This window comes from Dasypus novemcinctus, chromosome 9 (assembly GCF_030445035.2).
Source record: "Dasypus novemcinctus isolate mDasNov1 chromosome 9, mDasNov1.1.hap2, whole genome shotgun sequence".
Lineage (NCBI taxonomy): Eukaryota > Metazoa > Chordata > Mammalia > Cingulata > Dasypodidae > Dasypus > Dasypus novemcinctus.
In genome coordinates, this window is record NC_080681.1 from 32,109,776 (window position 1) to 32,116,830 (window position 7,055).

The window sequence follows — 7,055 nt, forward strand, 5'->3', positions numbered from 1 at the left end:
GGTCCATGGTTGCAATCCCCCCTTATATCTGTTCATTTCTCAATACTGAGGATTTGGGGATGATGTCGCCCACTCTTCTTCAGATTAGAAGGGAGCATAGATTTTACGGGGCAGATGGAAGACACTGTTTTGCTTGCAGTTGTAGATACTCTTTGTTTTTTCTGCAAGCATTGCCTATTATCATCATTTTGTTAGTTGTCCTGGGCAAGTCCAATGAACTGGAGAGTAGGTGTTGGCTGCAACTCTGCTGAGATTCAGGCCTCAACTGGCTTATGGACAGACCAAAGATTTACATCTCTGCAATATATATTTAATGGCTATAATGCTAATTATAGGTTCAAATAAAAGGGGTAGAAGAATCATGAGTAGGGAAATATTATAAATAAGTCTAACTCTGTCATAGTGGTGAAACAGATTATCATATATTCCAGGGTAAGGCCCATTGATAGGATGCTGATTTCGTGAGGCTGTGTGCCCTGCCTGTAGGTGTCCAGACGTTTCTAGAGCCCTCAGGAAGACCCCTATATAAGGTGTAGTCGCAGTCAGTGAGATCTGTCTGAGACTTCTTAAATGTAACTTCTGAAATGACCTCCTGGCTCATTTTGAAATCTCTTAACCATAAAAACTCTTTTATATTCAATGTCTCCCCCTTTTGGTCAAAACCTTTTTCCAAATGCCTCACTGGTCAGTGCTTGGTAGTAATCCCACGGTGCCAGGGAGGCTCATCCCCGAGGGAGAGGGAAGGGGGAGATACTGAGTTTATTTGCTGAGTTTGGCTTAGAGAGAGGCCACATTTGAGTAACAAGGTGGTTTTCAGGAGGTAACTCTTAGGCATTAGTTGTTATTAGGCTAAGTTTCACTTTTACAAGAATAAGGTTCATAAGTATTATATAAGCATTAATATCTAAGGCTTGACATATTGGTCTGTTTCCTTTTATTGGGCACTATCAATGCACTCCAGAGATTTTAGTCACTCTATTTGAGAAAGTAGCAGGACTCCCCAGGCTGGGAGTCTAATATTTTGTTGGTTATTGTGTGGGCCTCCACCCACTGAGAAAACACTCTATGACAACATATGCACATTCATTTTCCACAGTGGCATGCCCCAGGTGCACCCCTCCCAACACATCCCTGCCTTAGATCCTGCAGGAACACTCCCACTGTTGTATTCTCACCCATAGCCCTCAGCCTCCCCAGAGTTCAAGCCATACACTCACCACCTGTTCCCTCCTCATGCAGCCCTCCCCTGAGTTCCATGGATTTCCCAAACCACCCTCCTCCTCCCACTCCCACACCAGCACTGTTGACCCCCTCATATCGTTGTATCATCTTCACCCCCATCCACTCCTAAACTGCCCCCATCCACCTTATCACAGAGCCTGTTCAGATTGAGCATCGACCCACCACTCTACTTCCTTTCTATCTCCTAGTAACGTATCTTCTAGACTCAGTGTCCTTAGGTCACATCAGCAAGAGCATGTAATATTTGTCCATTAGTGACTGGCTTACTTCACTCAATATAAGATCATCAATGTTCATCTATGCTGTTGCACGTGCCAATACTTCACTCCTTCTAACAGTTGAGTAATAATCCATTGTATGTATAAACGACATTTTGTTTATCCATTCATCAGTTGATGGACATTTGGGTGGCTTCCAACTTTGGGCAATTGTGATTAATGCAGCAAAGAACATTGGTGTGCATGTATATGTTCATGTACCTGCTTTCAGTTCTACTGGGTATATTCCTATTAGTGGGATTGCAGGATTAAATGGCAATTCTATACTTAGTTTCCTGAGGAACTGCCAAACCATCTTCCACAGTGACTGCACCATTCTACTTTACCACCATCAATGGATGAGTATTCCTATTCCTCCACATTCTCTCCAACACTTACAGTTTTCTGTTGTTGTTGTTGATAGCAGCCAATATATATATTATATATATAATATATAATAGTAAGATATTTCATTGTAGTTTTTTTTTTCATTTTAGTTTTGGTTTGCATTTCCCTAACAGCTAGTGATGTTGAACATCTTTTCACGTGTTTTTAGCCATTTGTGTTTCCTCTTTGAAAAAAATGTTATTCAACTCTCTTGCCCATTTTTAAAATGGGTTGTTTTACTATTGAGATGTAAGATTTCTTTATATATCCTGGATATTAGACACATCAGATAAATGATTCCCAAATATTTTCTCCCATTGAGTAGTCTGCCTGTTTAATTTCTTGACAAACTCCTTTGAAGCACTAAAGTTTTTAATTTTGAGTAGGTCCCATTTATCTATTTTTTCTTTCATTACTCTTCCTTTGGGTGTAAAGTTTATGGAACCTATTTCTATATCTCATAGGTTCTTCCCTACATTATCTTCTAGGAGCTTTATGGTCTTGGCTCTTACATTTAGGCCTTTGATTCATCTTGAATTAATTTTTGTATGGGGCATGAGATGGTAATCCTCTTTCATTCTTTTGGGTATGGATATCCCTGGTTTTTCTAGGACCATTTGTTGAAGAGACTGTTCTGTTCCAGTTGAGTGGGCTTGGTGGCCTTGTTGAATATCAGTTGGCTGTATATGCACAGGTCTATATCTGAACTCGCAATTTGGTTCCATCGGTCACTATGTCTTGTGCAAATACCATGCAGATTTTTAAAAATTTGCTTTTTAATTTTTTTTAAAAATGGTACTGGGGCCAGGGAATGAGCCTGGGATCTCATATATGGGAAGCCAGCACTCAACCACTGAAGCATGTTGGCTCCCCTACGTTGTTTTTTTTTTCATTTGTTTATTTGTTTTTAGGAAGCACATGGGACTGAACCTAGGACCTCCCATGTGGGAAGCGGGTACTGAACCGCTTGAGTCACATCTGCTCCCCCAATGCAGTTTTGACCACTGTAGCTTTGGAGTATGCTTTAAAGTCAGGTAGCATGATTCCTCTAATTACATTTTTCTTTTTCAAGATGTTTTTGGCTATTCAGGGCTCCTTACCCTTCCAAATAAATTTGATAATTAGCTTTTCAATTTCTGTAAAAAATGCTGTTGGAACTTTTATTGGGACTGCACTGAATCTGTAGATCAGTTTGAGCAGAACTGACATATTTTTTTTTTAAGATTTTTTATTTATTTCTCTCCCCTATCCCGCCCCCCAGTTGTCTGTTCTCTGTGTCCATTTGCTGTGTGTTCTTCTGTGACCATGTCTATCCTTATCAGCAACCCCAAGAATCTGTGTTTCTTTTTGTTACGTCATCTTGTTGCATCAGCTCTCTGTGTGTGGCGCCATTCTTGGGCAGGCTGCATTTTCTTTCACGCTGGTCCTTACAGGGCACACTCCTTGCGCATGGGGCTCCCCTATGCAGGGGACATCCCTGTTTGGCAGGGCACTCATTGAGTGCATCAGCACTGTGCATGGGCCAGCTCTACACAGGTCAAGGAGGCCCAGGGTTTGAACCGTGGACCTCTCATGTGGTAGACAGACGTCCTATCCATTGGGCCAAATCCACTTCCTGAAAATTGACATCTTAATGATATTTAGTCTTCCAATCCATGAACATATAATATTCTTCCATTTATTTAGTTCCTTTTTTATTTCTTTTAGGACATATCCTTGGTTAGAGGCATTCCTAGATACTTGATTCTTTTATTTGCTTTTGCAAGTGGAATTTTTTTCTTGACTTCCTCCTCAGATTACTCATTTTCAGTCTACAGACCTGCTTTGGATTTTTGCTTTTGAGCTTATATCTCACCACTTTACTGAATTTGTTTATCAGCTCTAGAAGCTTTGTTGTAGATTTTGCAGCACTTTCTACATAGATGATCATGTTATCTGCAAATAGTGATAGTTTTACTTCTTCCTTTTCAATTTGAATATCTTGTATTTCATTTTCTTACCTAAGTGCTCAAGCAAGTACTTCTAATACAATGTTAAGTAAGAGCAGTGACAGTGGTCATCCTTGTCTTGTTCCAGATCTTAGAGGGAAAGCCTTTAGCCCTTCACCATTGAGTACAGTGTTAGCTGTGGGTTTTTCATATATACCCTTTATAATATTAAGGACATTTTCTTCTATTACTATCTTTCAGAGTTTTTAATCAAGAAAGGATGCAGTATTGGAATTCTGTATTTTATGCATGATTTTTCTGTAAACCTACAATTTCTATAATAATAATAAAAAAGTAAATTTATTCCTAGATATTTGATTCTTTTCCTTGCTACTTATTATAAATGGAATTTTTTCTTGATTTTCACTTCAGATTGTTTCAGTACTTATGTATATAAAACCACTAAATTTTATATGTTGGTCTTGTTCCCAACCACTTTGCTGAATTCTCTGGTAGCTTTATTGTGAAATTTTCAGGATTTTCTAAATATATGGTCATGTAATCTGGAAATAGAGAAAATTTTACTTCCTTTTTCCAATTTGGCTGCCTTTCATTTTATTATTATTATTATTTTGCCTAATTGCTCTTGCTAGAAATTCCAGTATGATGTTAAATAACAGTGGTGACAATGGGTATCCTTGTTTTGTTCCTGATCTTAGGTGAAAAGTTTTCAGTCTTCCACAATTGAGTATGATGTTAGCTGTGGGTTTTTCATATATGTCCTTTATCTTGTTAAAGATGTTTCCTTCTATTCCTAGTTTTCTGTGTGTTTTTATCAAGAAGGGTGCTAGGTTTTGTTGACTGCACTTTACCCATCAATTGAGATAATTGTGGTTTTTGTCCTTCCTTCTATTAATGTAGTGTACTACACTAATTGATTTTCTCAAATTGAAGCACACTTGGATTCCTAGGATAAAACCTATTGGACCATGATCTATAATTTTTTTTAATGTGCTGTTGGATTCAGTTTCCTAGTGTTTTGTTGAGGGTTTTTGCATCTATATTTGTGAAGGATATTGGTTTGTAATTTTCTTTTCTTGTGATGCCATTATCTGGCTTTGGTATTAGGATGACAGAATGAGTTGAGAAGTGTTCCCTCCTCTTCAGTTTTTGGGAAGGTTTTGAGCAGTACTGGTGTTAATTATTCTTTAAATGTTGGATAAATAATTCACCAGTGAAACCATCTGGTCCTGAACTTTTCTTTGTTGGGAGATTTTGTTGCAGTTTTCATTTGAAACCTTTGTGTTTATTTTGGATGTTTCAATTAAATCCCTATTGTTCCAACTTTCCACTTCAAGACATGCCAAGGAATAGGAGTAATGGACTGAAGATGAATATGAAATATAATAGGAAATATGTGGGAAGAAAAATGAAGTTAAATTTAAATAGCACAAAATACTTAAAGAAACATAAAGGATACAAAGTGGCCATAATCATGGACCAAAATTACCAAGGCATTGTGATTAGCATCTGTTTTAGTTTCCTAGGCTTCTCGAGCAAATACCAGGCAATGGGTCAGCTTATACAATGGGAATTTATTAGCTCACAGTTTTGAGGCTGGGAAACTTGATTTGTCAAGTCATCATCAAGGCGATGCTTTCTTTCCAAAGACTGGCTTTCTTGGGGCAGGTGGCCAGGAATCCTTGGTCATTGGCACCTCTGTCACATGGCAATGCATATGGTGGCATCTTCCTTCCCCATTCTCTTGGGTTCTGTTGAGCAGCACAGGCTGTTCCTGTGGGTTTCTTTTTCTCTGTCTGAATTTCATTCCACTTTTAAAGGACTCCGTAATAGGATTAAGACCCATCCTGATTGAGGTGGGCTACACCTTAACTGAAATAAGTTGATCAAAATGTTCTATGTACCATGGATTCACAACCACAGGAATGGATTAAGTTTAAGAACATTAAGTTTAACAGCTCCGAATCACCACATTCCACCCTCTGGACGATGAAAAGACAACTTCTTTCTACATGCAAGATACATTCATTCGATCACAACATTTCAAATGTCTTAAGTCATTTCAGTAAAAATGATTAAGTACAAAGTCTCATCAAAATTGGTTATGATAAGTGCAGCTTCCCATATTACAAGATACATTCATTCGATCACAACATTTCAAATGTCTTAAGTCATTTCAGTAAAAATGATTAAGTACAAAGTCTCATCAAAATTGGTTATGATAAGTGCAGCTTCCCATATTACAAAGTCTAGGGTTCAGTCACCAGCTCTCAGTACCTCAAAAAAAAAATTGGTTGAGTACGTTCTCTCCTGGGGCACATTTTCCATCTCTGTGGATCTGTGAGACCTAGAGAATATGTTATCTGCTTCTAATACACAAGGGAGGGACAGGCATAGGTTAGACATTCCCATTCCAATAAGGAGAAATTGGAAGGAAAACAGGAGTGTTGGGTTCCAAACAATTCTGAAACCCAGCAGGGCAATCTCCATTAGTTTTAGAGGACTGAGAGTCATCTTTGGATCAGTGTTTTGTGCTCTGTGCCTTATGAAGCTGCAATCCTCTCCCTTCCAAGCACTTTGTATAGTGGATATGCTCTACCTAAACACTGGGGTGAAGGCCCCACTTTCTCCAAGCATCATAGTGGCAGCCAGTCTTTCCACAAATGCTGGGACATGGGTTCCACTCTCTCCAAGCATTGGGAAGGATGGTGGTCAGCTTCTCTGCAAACCATGAGGCACAGGCCTCACCCTCTCTGAGCACTGGGGTGGCAGCATTCTCCCTGAAAAATGAAGTGGGGCAAGAGCTGGGGCAGAACCACCCTTTCCACACACATGGGTGGGTCCGCCCTATTGGCCCGAGGACATATCTTTGGTTCCGACCTCAGCTTTCATGATTCTGCCCTTGAACTCATTCTTCCTTTAGTTTGTCCTGTCTCTGTCCCTTTTAATCCAGGCTAGCAGTCATTCAGCTCATACAAATTTCACAAAAATGTGTTGGCGTTGCATTTAGTTCACAGGACTCCAAACCATCAGACAAAAGGACTTTCCAAAGTTCCTTCCTAGATAACCACATTTCTCATCCTGACTTCCATGGAAATTGCTGACTGGTTCCATGTTCAGTTAAACCCTCACATGGTCCACTATCCTCTGGACTTGCTTTCCAGAAGCTCAGGAAGGTTCCTTGCTTGCTTCTATCTCTTGTCTTAGAGCACATTATTTG